This window comes from Ovis aries, chromosome 25 (assembly GCF_016772045.2).
Source record: "Ovis aries strain OAR_USU_Benz2616 breed Rambouillet chromosome 25, ARS-UI_Ramb_v3.0, whole genome shotgun sequence".
Classification (NCBI taxonomy): domain Eukaryota; kingdom Metazoa; phylum Chordata; class Mammalia; order Artiodactyla; family Bovidae; genus Ovis; species Ovis aries.
Genome location: NC_056078.1, coordinates 20,795,325 through 20,812,054, shown reverse-complemented (window position 1 = coordinate 20,812,054; position 16,730 = coordinate 20,795,325).

Here is a 16,730-nt window from a genome sequence, read left to right as displayed (position 1 = left end):
TTGTCACCCTGCTTATTTAACTTATATGCAGAGTACATCATGAGAAACACTGGACTGGAAGAAACACAAGCTGGAATCAAGATTGCTGGGAGAAATATCAATAACCTCAGATATGCAGATGACACCACCCTTATGGCAGAACATAAAGAGGAACTAAAGAGCCTCTTGATGAAAGTGAAAGTGGAGAGTGAAAAAGTTGGCTTAAAGCTCAACATTCAGAAAATGAAGATCATGGCATCTGGTCCCATCACTTCATGGGAAATAGATGGGGAAACAGTGGAAACAGAATCCAACATTATTTTTTTGGGCTCCAAAATCACTGCAGATGGTGATTGCAGCCATGAAGTTAAAAGACACTTAATCCTTGGAAGAAAAGTTATCACCAACCTAGATAGTATATTCAAAAGCAGAGACATTACTTTGCCAACAAATGTCCGTTTAGTAATGGCTATGGTTTTTCCTGTGGTCATGTATGGATGTGAGAGTTGGACTGTGAAGAAAGCTGAGTGCCAACGAATTGATGCTTTTGAACTGTGGTGTTGGAGAAGACTCTTGAGAGTGCCTTGGACTGCAAGGAAATCCAACCAGTCCCTTCTGAATGAGATCAGCCCTGGGTGTTCATTGGAAGGACTGATGCTAAAGCTGAAACTCCAATACTTTGGCCACCTAATGAGAAGAGTGGACTCATTGGAAAAGACCCTGATGCTGGTAGTAATTGGGGGCAGGAGGAGAAGGGAACACCGAGGATGAGATGGCTGGATGGCATCACTGACTAGATGGATATGAGTTTTAGTAAACTCTGGGAATTGGTGATGGACAGGGAGGCCTGGTGTGCTATGATTCATGGGGTCACAAAGAGTCGGACACGACTGAGTGATTGAACTAAACTGAACTGAACTGAATGTGTGTGGGAATTCAGTTGGTTTTAGTAAACTATCCTATTAAATGGCAATAGAATTTAACTCTTTTGATCGAAAGTTATACCCACACATGGGTGTTACCCAGCCCCCAACAACCCTAAGTCTTTGTCCTCTATTCGTACTTCTTTTCTGTTGCTTACAATTGCTCTATGGAAAATCTCCTGTCCCCAGTCAATGTTTGTTTTTTTTCTCATCACTGCCTATGGCTTAATTTCCAGTCTCCATCAATCTTTTGAGGCAAGTCCCACATAGGCTACAGTTTGTATTAATGCTAATAAAAGGATGGTTGTGAAGGAAAGCTGTCTAATGGCAGAGAGCCCTAGTCTGTGGGGAATGCTTAAGTGGCTAAAAATTTGCTCTTTGAGGTATTATCATCACCACCATAGAAGGTAATCCCTCTATTTGTATATTGGTCTACTCTCGGCCATGAAGATTAAAAAAAAGAGATGTTCAATAACCATTGTAACCTGGCTAATTCACCTGCATGGGACAGGGTAAAGAAGACTGATAGCTCTCTTTGAAAGACAGGACTTTTAGGCCTGCCTAGCAGAAACAGCACCAATTAAAACCAACGATAGACATAGTTGGAGTAGAATTCTATAGGTCCTCAATTCCTAGGTTCAAAGATTCTAAAGAAATTTCCCAGGGAGTTGGGACAGTAGGTAGAGTGAAGGGCACTCAGAAAATTAAAGAATTTGATGAAAAATGTGAAAAACTTTAATGTCTTCACAGTCAATACAAACCACAAAGGTATATATGGATTAAATATTAATCTTGGCTAGAATTACTGTTTTATTGACTATTTACCTATTATTAATTATTTTACCCTTATAATTTAATAAACAAAAGTTAAAAAGTGGAGTGGTGCAAAACAATAAGACTTTTACTAGTGTATAAAATTGTCTTATAGGACCTTAACGCATTTCCTTTGCTAATAAGAAAGCTATCTCCCAAACTGTGTTTCAGAAAGGACCTCCAAAGTCAAACTAGGTCATCATTCGAGTAGAACTGATGCCAAAAAACACAGCTGCTTCTGGATTATTTTTCAGCAAAAGGAAGAATACCCTCTGAGTCTTCTCAAATTAAATCTTTGTCACAGGCCTTTGTGTATTTTAAAGGGAAACCTATAATCAAAGGTCCAATCATTAGAAACTTTGGACATAATATCAGGATAGCAATGCAACCATTCAAGCTCTCAAAGGCCAGAGTAAATACTGCCTATCTGTGGCTAAGAAAATAATAAATTCCAGATGATGCACCGAAGATAGTTCAGTTACCCCACTGAGGGTTGCTATCTCCAGTCAATTCTCCCTGCTATCCAGCGATAACACACAGCATCTGTTTGTTTGTTTGTTTCCTCACTACCATAGCATTTCTGGGTACGATATTATTAAATTATCACCAATAGGTTAAATGAGGATAGGTATTCCAGAAGGAATGGATGCAGTTTTAATACTTCAAATGAGACTAGTAAACATAGGAATGGAGACCTATACCATAAAAAGATAATGCTGAACAAAGTAGGACTGTTTTCATTTTAGAAATGGTTGCAAAGAAATAAAATTATTGAGGAATCTGGAAAGATCTCAATTAAGAAAATAATGGGAAGACTTTCCCCTACCTCTTGGGGTAGTAAAATAGATCTAGGTTCACCCAACTTGAACAGGCAACCCCATCTTGTAGTCTTAAAATAATTGTGTAGAAAATTCTAAGAAACACATAAATTTTAGAAGATAGCCAAAACCTAAGTCTAACATTTTACTGAGAAAAGTAGAAAAGTACAGATAGGTTGTCATTTTATTTCAAAGAAATTCTGACCTAAGCCTGAAGGAACTTGCTTGCTATCAAAATGAAACACTTTACTGTAACTTAAGAGATAGGATTCACATTTTTTGAACTTTGCTTAAGCCACATCTGGGGCATTAGCACCTTTAGTTTTAACTTTTTGTTAACTAAGAAAATTCCCAGAATTTCATGATATTTTTGTTTGACAGCTTTAATTTCAAAGTTTAACACTGCAAATATGTGAAGCAAAATAATGACAAAATAATAATAACAGTAATTATAATAATAAAGTACAGTGAATTTTATGCTAAACTATCATACTGTATGCATCCCTACCAACTACCTCATCTTTGAGATAGATGGGGAAAAATAAAGGGTACTGAAAATACTGGATTCTCATGAGATTCCCCATATTTCTGGACTTGTTATCACTATTCTACAAATGAGGAATCAAGATTCCTTTAAGTGTTTTTTCAAAGCTCATAAAACTAATAGATTCAGAAGCTGGAAATTCAAGCATATGCATGATTTTATACCTTGTGTGCTTTCCTCTAAACTTTGCTGTCTACCAAACAATTATGTGTTTCTAATCAAAAGGAAACAGCATATTCTCTGTAGTGAGCAACAAATAAAGAGAACCAAGTCAGACCTGAGTAAAATGGTAAAGGAAACCAGATATAATTGTGGTGGGATAATTTATTGACATCCCTGTTTCTCCTCTACTTGTACTGATAAAGTCAACAAGGTTACCACACCATATGTCCTTTAAACGCTAAGTAAATTATAAATGGTTCCAAATAGGAAAAGGAGTACATCAAGGCTGTATTTTGTCACCCTGCTTATTTAACCTATATGCAGAGTACATCATGAGAATGCTGGGCTGGAAGAAGCACAAGCTGGAATCAAGATTGCTGGGAGAAATATCAATAACCTCAGACATGCAGATGACACCACCCTTATGGCAGAAAGTGACAAGGAACTAAAAAGCCTCTTGAAAGTGAAAGAGGAGAGTGAAAAAGTTGACTTAAAGCTCAACATTTAGAAAACGAAGATCATGGCATCTGGTCCCATCACTTCATGGCAAATAGATGGGGAAACAGTGGAAACAACATCAGACTTTAATTTTGGGGGCTCCACAATCACTGCAGATGGTGACTGCAGCCATGAAATTAAAAGACGCTTACTCCTTGGAAGAAAAGTTATCACCAACCTAGATAGCATATTCAAAAGCAGAGACAAAGGACCAACAAAGGTCCATATAGTCAAGGCTATGGTTTTTCCAGTGGTCATGTATGGATGTGAGAGTTGGACTGTGAAGAAAGCTGAGCACCAAAGAATTGATGCTTTTGAACTGTGGTGTTGGAGAAGACTCTTGAGAGTGCCTTGGACTGCAAGGAGATCCAACCAGTCCCTTCTGAAGGAGATCAGTCCTGGGTGTTCTTTGGAAGGAATGATGCTAAAGCTGAAATTCCAGTACTTTGGCCACCTCATGCTAAGCGTTGACTCATTGGAAAAGACTCTGATGCTCTGAGGGATTGGGGGCAGGAGAAGAAGGGGACGACAGAGGATGAGATGCCTGGATGGCATCACCAATTCATGGACGTGAGTCTGAGTAAACTCCGGGAGTTGGTGATGGATGGAGAGGCCTGGCGTGCTGCGATTCATAGAGTCACAAAGAGTCGGACACAACTGAGCAACTGAACTGAACTGAACTGAACTGAAATTATAAAGTTACCAAGAAGAAACTGGAGATAACAAATATCCAAGTTGAAGGCATAATACTTGGTGTTCCAGAAGGGAAGGACTGTAATGTGAAGACCTTTGAAAAAATATGGACAGGAACAGAGGAAGGGGAAGAGTTTTCTCTGTCATGAGGGATTTGAAGTACACAAATTCTCCAAGATGTGGGACATATATGTCATTCATTTTTAAATATTCAATAATATAGCTCAATGTATAAAAAGGCTTGAAAATGTTCTCATTCTCTGGGGATCTTAAAAATCACAGAAGCATTTTAACTTTAAAACAATCATATGAACTTGGTTCACGAGCATCTCAGCAGTAGTCCATATGGAGCAATATGGAACAGTGGGATGTTTTCATAAATGAAATGAAATGCTTTGATGAAGAGCTCAAAAACGAACACAGAGGGGAGTCCAGTGATAACAGATTTACTTTTCTGCTAGCCCAATCAGCTGAAGACTCAATATTCAATTAGATTTTACTGATAAAACTGTTAACTATGATAGGTTTTTCATATCCCCTTTAGGGGAATGAGGATCATATTGGTTTACCTATGTTGAGAACAATCTATATCTGAGATTTTATAATTAAAAACAAACATATTCTATGGTTAATAAGCCTAAAGTGTTTGCATTTTCAGTTTATTTTTTACCCTCTGGGAACCATAATATTTTCTATTAAAATATCAGTGTTATTAAAATCTAGACATTTTAGGTCATAGGCTTCCCTCATAGCTCCGATGGTAAAGGATCTGCCTGCAATGGGGGAGATCTGGGTTTAATCCTTGGGTGAGGAAGATCCCTTGGAAAAGGGAATGGCAACTCACTCCAGTAAAGAATCCTATGGGCAGAGGAGCCTGGCAGGCTTCAGTCCATGCGGTTGCAAAGAGTTGGACACCACTGAGGGACTAATACTTTCACTTTTTAGGTCATAGGAAAGATGTTTCAATAGATATTTTCTCCCCTGCTATTTCCAGTACTTTGGAATATACTTTTACAAGGATTAAAATGTCAAAAATGTTTCTATGGTTGTGATCTTTGAACTAAATTTAGATGTTGCAAAATTTCAAACCTTTGAACTTTATTTATTTGTATTCTGGAATAGAATATAAATTAATAATATTAAAAATTGAAATGCAATAATTTTTCCATAGGTTGACATATTCCAAAAATAAGTGTAGAATTTTAAAGTTTTGACATAAGTATCCTTTGCATCCTAATTGTTTAATTTGTAACATTTCTCTCACCTTTATAGAGATAAATTTCAATGTCTTGGTTGCAATCATTATTTTAAATTATAATTTGATAAAAGTTTCAAAAGCTGGGTTTTCTGGTCCTCCATTTATTGAAAATTTTGATTAAATATTTCCAAAAGTTAAGAACAAACCCATTTGCAAAATATTCAATGGGATTGTGAATTATTTAGCTTCATTTACAAGAGTATTTCAAAGGCTCACACATTTCTAAAATACAGTTAATAACAGACAGCAGTGAAAGTGCTATCATCTTTTTAAAAGTGCTGAAGCATCTTTCTTATATTCAATATCAACTTTGTCACAAATACTTTGTAGGCTAGTTACTCTATGTACTTATAAGAACATTTATACATTTTGACAACTTAAATTTCCACTTGAACTGGTAGAATATTGTGACTTGATTGTCAATTAGAAATTATGTGTGCTTCAACGAAAGCACATTTCTGTGATTTAAACATCTTAATTTCTTAAGAACATATTCTTAACTTGATACAATTCTCCAACAAGTTTTATACTTACATTACCACCAAACAGGTGAATAATTTTATTTCAATATTTAACTCATAATCCTAATTTACAATAGTATTGGTAATGTTGTAAGATGTTTCAACTTTGATGAAACATTATTTTTAAATGTTTTAAGTTAAATTTTTGAAAGGCAAAACTTTCTTAAAATTAATTTTTTCAAGTTTTTAATGACATTAATATATATATGTTAATGAGTTTAACCCCTTAAGAGCTACCATATCATTCTTTGTATGTATATAGAAAAACCCATTGAATCAAAAATGAAAGAAAATCACTTAAATGATTTTAAGGGAAATGAAAAAAGGTCACGCTTCTTGGAAGGAAACATACATTCATCTTCTGCAGCTACAAGTGTTAAAATGTAATCTCCAGATTCAGTTTTCCTAGAAACCTACTTATGTGTGAAGTAGAGACAGAGGTCTTTTCTATAATATGCATCTTCTGATTTTTAATGTGTTAGTGAAATCAATATTGTTCCCATGGTGGATAGTAACTGTCAACAAACATTTTGTTCAAGTTGTGTGTTTCTCATCATCTTTCTGAGGAAAAGGAATTAAGTCTCTAATTTTTCATCAATAATATTCTTTACATATTTAGCTCGTTGGTACATTCAGTTTTATTGACAAAGGAAAGATGCATTTCAATAAAATAATATCTTCTGTGAATCCTCTCTCTAGTTCAAAGCTAGACAGCTTAGAATCTATTCCCATGCCTATTTCTCTGACCTAACATAAATGTCTCACTTTTCCACTGATCTCCTCAATTAGCAGCCTGAAGGGTTAGAGCCTTCTAAGTCACTAAGCATGGATTATGCAAGCTCACTGGCTCGTATACTAAGTAGTCAGCAGAAGCAGCATCATTATAAATTCGTCATCACTGAGAGGAGAAGAAATAAGCTATTCCTAGATATAGCTGTCTCATAGTCCCAGCACATATTTTATTAGCAAAGTCCTTCTTGCTGCCCTTGAAAGGAATTGCTAATAGGGCTGCCTCTCTAAAGCATCAGGTCATCTTTCAGATTTCACTACATTTAATATCAGAAAGGCTGTTTACTGTACGTGCATTTCAGAAGCTGTTAAACAAGATCATAGCAGAAACTAAAAGCATAAATGAATGTCACATTCATCCTGGCTTACTTTAATGGAACTATTATTAATAATGGTTTATTGAAAAACTAAATCCAAGACAAAACTTGATCCAGATTGAATATCTAGACAACAGGTGTAAATAGCGACTGTTCTGGCAATGTGGCTATATGATCATCTTAATAGTGGATGATTGATTTATAGAAGAAACTCACTTTCTTTTTGGAAATTGCCATGGCTTATAAAGTGGTTAATTTTAACTATTTGTTGAAGTCCCTAAATTAATGAAAAGAGTGCTGAGAAAATTTCCCTCTGAAAAAGATAAAAGCTAACAATTCCTAGGGCTTTTGATCAAAGACTATGGCTGCCTCAACAGAGTAATAGCTCCTTATTCATGATGAGAATATGAGATGTCATTTAGTTATTTTAATGATAGTATGGTGTTTTATTGCTTAGATAATCACAATGATATAAAGATGGTTAAATTAGCTGTGAGTTGATTTCAAGGTCTATAATGAAAATAAGTTGGAGAATGAATTTTTGCCAATAAATCAAACTTAAAATCAGAAATAAAAGAATAAAAATGGCCAACTCATGAGAATATGTAATAAATGCATGAACATAAAAGTTACCACTTTTTAGCATTAACCATAAAATAAAAAAGAAAGATATTAATATTTTGGCCAAGATTGTCCCAGATCACTTGACAATATCCCATCTATATTTAATGTATGTAATTATATAACCTACGTATCACATTCCAGTGAGAATAAACAAGCTTTCTGAAAGAAAATAAATTGGGGCAGGATGAAAATAAAAATAGAGAAAATAAGATAAAGCCAAAAGTGGCATCAAAATTCATGAATTTTTTAGACATTTCCAAGTAGCTTTCATAAATTAACTTCTTGAGTATCCTCACAGTTGACACAAGAGAAAAATCAAGAATATTGTGTCTTTATTCACAAGCTAATGATAAGCTAGATTCTCAGGGGAAAATGGGCCCCTTTTTGATAATGTTACCAATGAAAAAGAATCTTGGAAAGCTACAGACCACCCACCAAGATCAAACATCTCCTCTTCTCTGTCTTCCACTAAGTACCCCATGCCTACTGAGTGTAAAGAAGTTTGAAACCAATGATGCCAGGAGTATAAGTACAGCAGAATCAATGGAGTTTAGCCTGTCCAGAATTCATCTGAAGTTGTTATAAGATAATGAGTTAACTAAAGTGTATTCGCTCAGAATAAATGTTGCTGTTTGATTGCTCAGTCGTACCCTACCCTTTGTGACCTCATGGACTGCAGCATGCCAGACTTCCCCGTCCTTCTCTGTTTCCTGGAGTTTTTTCAAACTCTGTTCACTGAGTCAGTGATGCCATCTATCCAAGTCATCTTCTGTCACCCTCTTCTCCTGCCCTCAATCTTTCCTAGCTTCTGGGTCTTTTCCAATATATTGGCTCTTCACATCAGGTGGCCAAATTATTGGAATGTTAGCTTCAGCATCAGTCCTTCCAATGAATATTCAGGGTTGATTTCCCTTAGGATTCAGCTAGCTTGATTTCCTTGCTGCCCAAGTGACTCTCAAGAATATTCTCCAGCACAGTTCAAAAGCATAATTCCCTCAGGGCTCAGCCTTCTTTATGGTCCAACTCTCAGATCCATACATGACTGCCGGAAAAAATGATATCTTTACTAGATGAAACTTTGTCAGCAGAGTGATGTCGCTGCTTTTTAATATGATATCTAGGTTTGTTATAGCTTTTCTTCTAGGGAGCAAGTGTCTTTTAATTTCATGGCTGCAGTCACCGTCCACAGTGATTTTGGATCCTAAGAAAATAAAGTCTGTCATTGTTTCCATTTTTCCCTATCTGTTTGCTATAAAGTGATGGGACTGGATGCTGAGATCTTAGCTTTTTGAATGTTGAATTTTAAGCCAAAATAAATGTGGACATGATTTATTCAGGTTTATCCTCCATGATAAAATCCAGAACTACCAGGTCTGTTCCCAAAGTAACTATATCCGAGTTTTGGGATATAGATAAGTAACATAACTATGTAAAAATTGATGCCCTTGGGGCATTTGTCTCACATTCAAGTAGGACCAGGTAGAACTCATAGACAGATCATTTTCTGGGAACAGATTAGTTATACTGTAAATTATGTAGAATATTTTAAAAATTCATTGAGATTTTATGTCTATAAATTTAGACCAAGCACATGCATACATACATATATATTTATTTAAATTCATACAGTTGTACATTTAAGCATAAATGTGGATTTTATAATTGTTTATGGTCCATGCATATCTTATTGCTGATTTGCATGGACTAGAACATATCAACATGGAGAGCTTTTTTTCAGTTTGCCAAAGAAAGAGACAACTAATCTAACAGCTCTTCCAGTCTTCTATTAAAATGAAACAAGAGTGTTGTTAAGTTTGCTGATGAACTCTTCATTGAAACTCCAAGATTTCCAAATGTAGTTAAAGTTAATCTTTTAAGTACTACCTTTACCTTCTTTGAACAACGTACTTGCAGATAGATGGGCTGGATTATTTGAAGGCTATTAATATACCTACATTCTTAGATTTGGTTAATCCATTTATTAGTTCTCCTGAAAAAGGGAAAAAAAAACCTTTTAGTTAGTATTTCCTATCTTGTTAATTGGATCAACCAGAATGCATTAGTTCTTCCATGCAAGGAGCTCCAAATATGCTTTAAACTTTTGAAAATTCTCGTTGGAGATTCATGTGACTTTTGTTACCACTTAAGCACCCACTAATGCGACATGACATTTCTAGAGGAACTATTTGTATTTCATCAGTGGATTTAATTATATATTACCTTTTGAATGAATTTCTATATCTTTTATATTTTTATTTTGTTTCTATTTAAAATCTAGTTTGTAATTTTAGCTTTAATTTGTAACCAAGGGGCAGAGTAAAACCCAAGTTCCAAAACTGTTCCAAAATGGATTTTACTTTTGGGTATATTTAAAATTCATCCTAAATTTTAATGTATGGTTTGCACAATTATTACAATGAAAAATATGTATGCATATTTTAAATTTTTAATTGTGTCATATGACATGAGTAAAAAATTTCCACATTAACATAATTATAAAGGAAAATTAAAAGAAGTTTAGTATCAGAACAGTAGGATTTTAGCAAAATTTTCCCAAAAGTGGGGAACTGTTTCCATGAACTCTACAGACTAGATAGGAAGAAAGGACCACATAGGTGGAGATAAACAAGGAGAAAGTAAAAGGAGATTTCACCTCATTTTCTTTATCTATCCCCAGTATGGCGACACAAGCTAATTCAATGAAAACATTCAATAAATAATATCTCTCCGTTGTGTCACACTGTCTTATGAAGTAATCAAGAACTCTCAAATATTGTATTCTCTCATCACTGACAACTACGTAAAAGTGTTAACTTGAATTTTCAGAGGATAAAGATCATAATGGCACACAGGTTTGTCCCCTTCTCAACCATGAAGACTAAATCAGTGTCAAGTATTAAATCATGTGTCTGTTTATCCAGGTTTTTATTCCTAGTATTCTCATTTGAGAGATATATGAGATAAATGTGTGCCCCACATTAGGCACTTAGACCTAGAGGAAGAGGAATACAGACTCTTTGAGAATACTGTAAAGATCATATTTATCTAGAGAAAGGGTAAGGAAGCCAAGGTCTCTCAATTAAATATGGCCCTCCACTGTCAGTTCAGATTATCAAGGAAATCCTAAGATTGTCTTGTCATATTTCCATAAATTCAGTTGGTAAGGACATAGCAAGCCCAAATAGATTTAGACAAGTTATTGTTCACAGCATACACTACAATCCTTGTCTACTGTCACTCCAGTCAAATGGTGGACAATGCAGTGCCTGTCCAAGTTGATGATACACACATAAGTTAGGGTCATAGCCAAGGAACATAGAACCCAGGATTATCCTAATCTTATAAGAACATTGTTAGAAAATCTGCCCAGTCTTTGACTCAGAGACAGACATTGTAATTTTACTCTGGAATGTAATTAAATGTCTTCAGGAGGAAGGGGGAAGGATTCACTGTTACTCAGATATGTAGGCAAATCTCCCTATTCTGGAATATCTTTGATCTCTGTATCTTAGAGAGATGACCTGTAAACATCCTTCCAGTGCTTTTTTCTTGAAGATGTGCAGAAAACAGAATTATAGAAAATTTCTTCTAATGTCATCTTTTTTGGTAAATATTTTTTTGTTTGTTTGTTTTTAGAAGATAACAATGCCCATTTGTTTGGATAGTGTCTATGACTGCTTTTGCACTGAAATAGTAGAGTTGAGTATTTGTAAGAGATACCATAAGTCCTGCAAAGTATAAAATATCTCATATCTGGCCCTTTGGAGGTTTCCCAGGTGATTCAGCAGTAAAGAATCCACCTAACAGTGCAGGAGATGCAGGAGACTTGGGTTTGATCCCTGAGTCGGAAAGATCCTCTGCAGAAGGAAATTGCAAACCACTTCAGTATTCTTGCTGGAAAACCCCATGGACAGAGGAGCCTGGCAGGCTACAGTCCATGGGGTCAGAAAGAGTCAGACACAAGTGAGCAACTAAGCATGTACACATGGCCCCTAACAGAATACATTTGTAGACCTCTGATCTAAACAATCTGCTGCTGTCCTAGATATAGATGTTCTCCCTGAATAGTCCAAAGTGGACAGGGAGTCAACAGAAACAACAATAACAAAAGCAAAATAATTAAAAGAGATTTGTCTAAGATGCAGGAAACATTAAATTAAAGTAAAAAGCCAGTTATCTTATTAAATTCATTTTGGAAATAGTAAAGCACTGATTCAGAACTTCAAAAATTAGATTCATAATATGGAGGACAAAAGTGAGACATCTCTTCCAGAATTAAGAGAAATAGTACAGGATGTGTAAATGTTTCAAAACATGAAATAATAGACTTGAGAACAGAAAAGAGTGTCAATTTATGGGGAATAATCAGTCATCAAGCACCCAAAACAAACAGGAATCTCTGTAAAAATAACTGAAACAAAGGAATAAGAAGTAAACACCTAAGCATACCTGACCTAAAATATAAATATCGTAGGTGGCATGTGAGAAAAACTGACAAAGTGATTATGGTAAGCCAACATCAGGATGTAACTTGATGACTTAAAAGGAGAATTAAGCATAAAAATCTTAGAGCAATCCACTGTATGGGAACAGGGATTAATGGTAGACTTTCCATTATATCTTAACTAAGTAGAGAATTTTGAAGAAAATATGTATCGAGAATGTATCAACTCCAATACTTTGGCCACCTGATGCAAAGAACTGACTCATTTGAAAAGACCCTGATGCTGGGAAATATTGAAGATGGGAGAAGGTGACCACAGAGGATAAGACGGTTGGATGCCATCACTGACTCAATGGACATAGGTTTGAGTAAACTCCAGGAGTTGGTGATGGACAGGGAGGCCTAGCGTGCTGCAGTCCATGGGGTCTCAAAGAGTCAGACATGACTGAGCAACTGAACCGACTGACTGACTGATGTATCAAGAATGATGAAACCAAGTGTTTTAAGTGGATGAAAGAACAAAAAACATTCTAAATATTTCTAGTTCAGAAAAAAATGCCACCCATTATTTATTCTTTATAAACTTGCTCTGGAATATACTTCAATTACCTGGAAGGTAAACTGAAGTTTTGAAATGAAGAATAAGTACTCAATATGTAAATTACATATGGTTTCTGTACTCAGTCATGTCTGACTGCTTGTGACCCCATGGACTGTAGCCTGCCAGGCTCCTCTGTCTATCAAATTTTCCAGGCAAGAATACTTGAGTGAATTGTTATTTCCTACTCCAGGAGATCTTCCCAACCTAGGAATCAAACCCACATCTCCATATCTCTGGCATTAGAAGGCAGATTCTTTACCACTAAGCCACATGTAAATTATGTCTCATGCAGTGTTATCTTTAAATATAGCAAACAGTATAATACTATTTAAGCCAGTGCTAAATCTCTATGGTTGCTTACCATTTGACTAGGTAAGGCTATAGTAGATACTATCACGGAGCTAGATTCCTTGAATTCAGTGATGATGGGATCTAGAATAATGGACAACAAGTGAAGCACTTACTGCCAAAAGCTGGGTGAGCACATCTACTGTGAAAAAGCAGCAGGGACACACACTGATAATCATAGTACATTGGTTCAGAGATCTTTGGCGCTGAGTAATAGCATGGTCTCCCTAGGGAGAAAATACATGGGCAGCTTACTAGAGTATTGCCTTTTCTGGAAAACCCTAGCTCTGGAAGCCAGACTAGAGGTGTGAAAGTGGATATCTTATTATCTCAAACCAAGTTAATTCACAGCCCCAGAACTCCGTGATTGAAGACAAGATTGAGTCATCTGGAGGAAAAACTCCTTGCCATTGCTACAAATATGTACCATAAATCTTTGGCCAAAACTTTTTCAAAGGGAAATGTAACCATTTTTAGCATATCTGAGCATTGAGGAAAGGGAAAGCCCAGAAACTTTCAGTGATTAATAAACAGTAGATCTGAAACTAGGCTTATACAGGGAGACCCACTAAAATGTCACTTGGTACATCAGTCAAAGTGGAGGCTTATAATGGCAATTAATAGACAGTCAATTCCAGCTTACTTGAGCCACAAACCAAGTGGGTCCAGTTGGTTTACAAACTATTGATACCATATAGTTATAGCCTCAGTTTGGAAAAGTATAATTGGAAAGACATACTTAGCAATATAATGGCTCTCAAACACGAGGACTACTATGGAAGGAAGGGCTAATTAAAAGCCCCTGAAACTCTCTGCAAACTTGGTAAAGCAGAGCATTATTTTACTCTAGAGGAACTGCACAGATAAATCAATTTTGGAAACTAGAAATTGGGGCAATACTTAGCAAATCCCCATTTAACTCATTAGTTCAATATGGGCAGAATTCAGATGAATTTTGCAGAATGATATGAACTATGCAAAATTTAATCAGATAATCAATCAGATGATCCAACTGCAGTTTATGACTAACATAGCATTTTTGCTGGAACCACATAGCTCCTAGAACTTGGTGTGCAGATATAGACCTGCTATTGCCCTTTTCAAGGGCCACCAGAGATTATTTATTTTATTTTCCTGGGATGAATTTGGTGTACATTCTGTTATAGTAAGAATACTCCTTTGAATTCAGAGGATTTTCCTGTTGTTCAATTATTTCAACTATTTTATATCTAATGCCTAAATATCTGACACGTGCATATAAAAAAATAATATGTATACATATATAATGACTATACATTCATATATTACATGTAAATATTACAAACAAAAGTGTCAGTATTCTTACATTAACAATGATTAGTTTTAATTCTTACACATCAAGAAATTTAAAATTGTTATTATTCATGATTTTGGTTATTTAGAATACATAGTTTCAATGACTTTCTTAAAATAGAATTTAAATGAATTAATAATGTTTTATAAGGCAAAATATATAAACAAATATGGGTAAAATATCAATAGACAAAATGCAAGTAGCAAAAGCTATTTAATTTGAGAAGAATAACACTTTTCTGAATGTTGGGGAAAAGGCAAAGAGGGAAAGGATAATGACCTGAACTACATTAATTACTTCATATCTATTATAAAGTCATCTTACTTCTGATATATTTATTTACTTTGAAATATACATAGAAACAGCATTTCTTAAATTAAATCTTTCTCCTTTGTTCTGTGACATTTTTGACTTGTGACATTTTTAGGTGATAGCCACAATGTGGGGGGGGGGGTATTGTGGAAGACAATTTACGTTACTCTAAAACTCTGCAGGACATAATTGCCTTTGGGGCATCATGTCACCATGGGGCATCCCACAGAAGCTATGGTTTTGACAGATATGTTTCTGTAATTGATGATGCACCAAGTCAATTTTTCCTTGTATTAAGAAAAAAAAAAAAAACACTGTTATAGTTTAATTACCTCCTGATCATTTATACTTATTGGATAAAGAACATTACACTTTTTTTAAACTTATCTATCTACTGAATGAATATATTTCAAATTAAGTTTTATTCTCAGGTTGAACCTGGAAAAAAGATATAATAATGAATCCTTGTTGTATTATTAAAATGGAAAACAACTTCTGAGGTATTTTTTAAAATTAGTTTAGGTGAGACAACTCAAACTGTCAAAAATTTCAAATAAAATGAGGTGAAAACATTTTAATTTTAGATGATTTAAAGATAGACTCCCTATTTTAAATATTGAAATATTAAACCTCTATTTTTTCTTTTACTTTGCTCATGCTTATTATTGTTTACAGCTATAATTATATAACTAATTCATTTTAAAACATCTAAAATAAAGATTAAGCTTTAAAACCTAAAACATTAAAAACATGAATTGGGCTTCTTTTCTCAAAATACCGTCTTTCCAAATATGAGAACCAGATTAGAAAATGTTACACAACTAATGTAAAATCTATATTACCAAAATGTTAGTAAATCAAATGATCAACTATAAATGTTTGATTTTTCTTTTATTTATGAAATATTTTACAGAATTCAATAGTGGTACATAAGTAGATTACTAATTATTATGTTTTCAATATTGTTATTACTATTAACTCATGCATACATACAAATGCTCATTTTTATTTCTGAAGTGAGTGTTGGTTGCTCAGTTGTGTCTGTCTCTGTGTGATTCTATGGACTGTAGTCTCCCAGATTCCTCTGTTCATGAGATTCTCCAGGCAAGAATATGGGAGTGGGTTGCTACGACTGGCTCACTAAGCGTGGGTGGCTGCGATGGGCTCACTAAGCTCAGAGAGGAGCTATCCCATGTCTGAGGTCAGGGGCAGAAGCTAGAAGGACCCTACGCCCGAAGGGCGGGGGCCAAGAGGAGTTATCCCACGTCCGAGGTAAGGGGCAATGGCCGAGAGTGCCAGGCTGCGATGGCAAAGGAATGGCCAAGAGGAGCTACCCTACATCCGACGTCAGGGGCGGCAGCCGGGAGGAGCTACCCTGCATCCGACGTCAGGGGTGACGGCTTAGAGGAGCCACCCCACTTACAAGGCCAGGGGCAGCGGCCGGGAGGAGCAACCTCACCTACAAGGAGCTGCCAGGGTGCAGGAAGGCCTAGAGGAGTTATCCCACATTGAAGGTCAGGACTAGTGGAAGTGAGGAGATACCTTTCATCCAAGGTAAGGAGCAATGGCTGTGCTTTGCTGGAGCAACCATGAAGAGATATCCCACGCCCAAGGTAAGAGAAACCCAAGTAAGATCGTAGGTGTTGCAAGAGGGCATCAGAGGGCAGACACACTGAAACCATACTCACAGAAAACTAGTCAATCTAATCACACTAGGACCACAGCATTATCTAACTCAATGAAACTAAGCCAT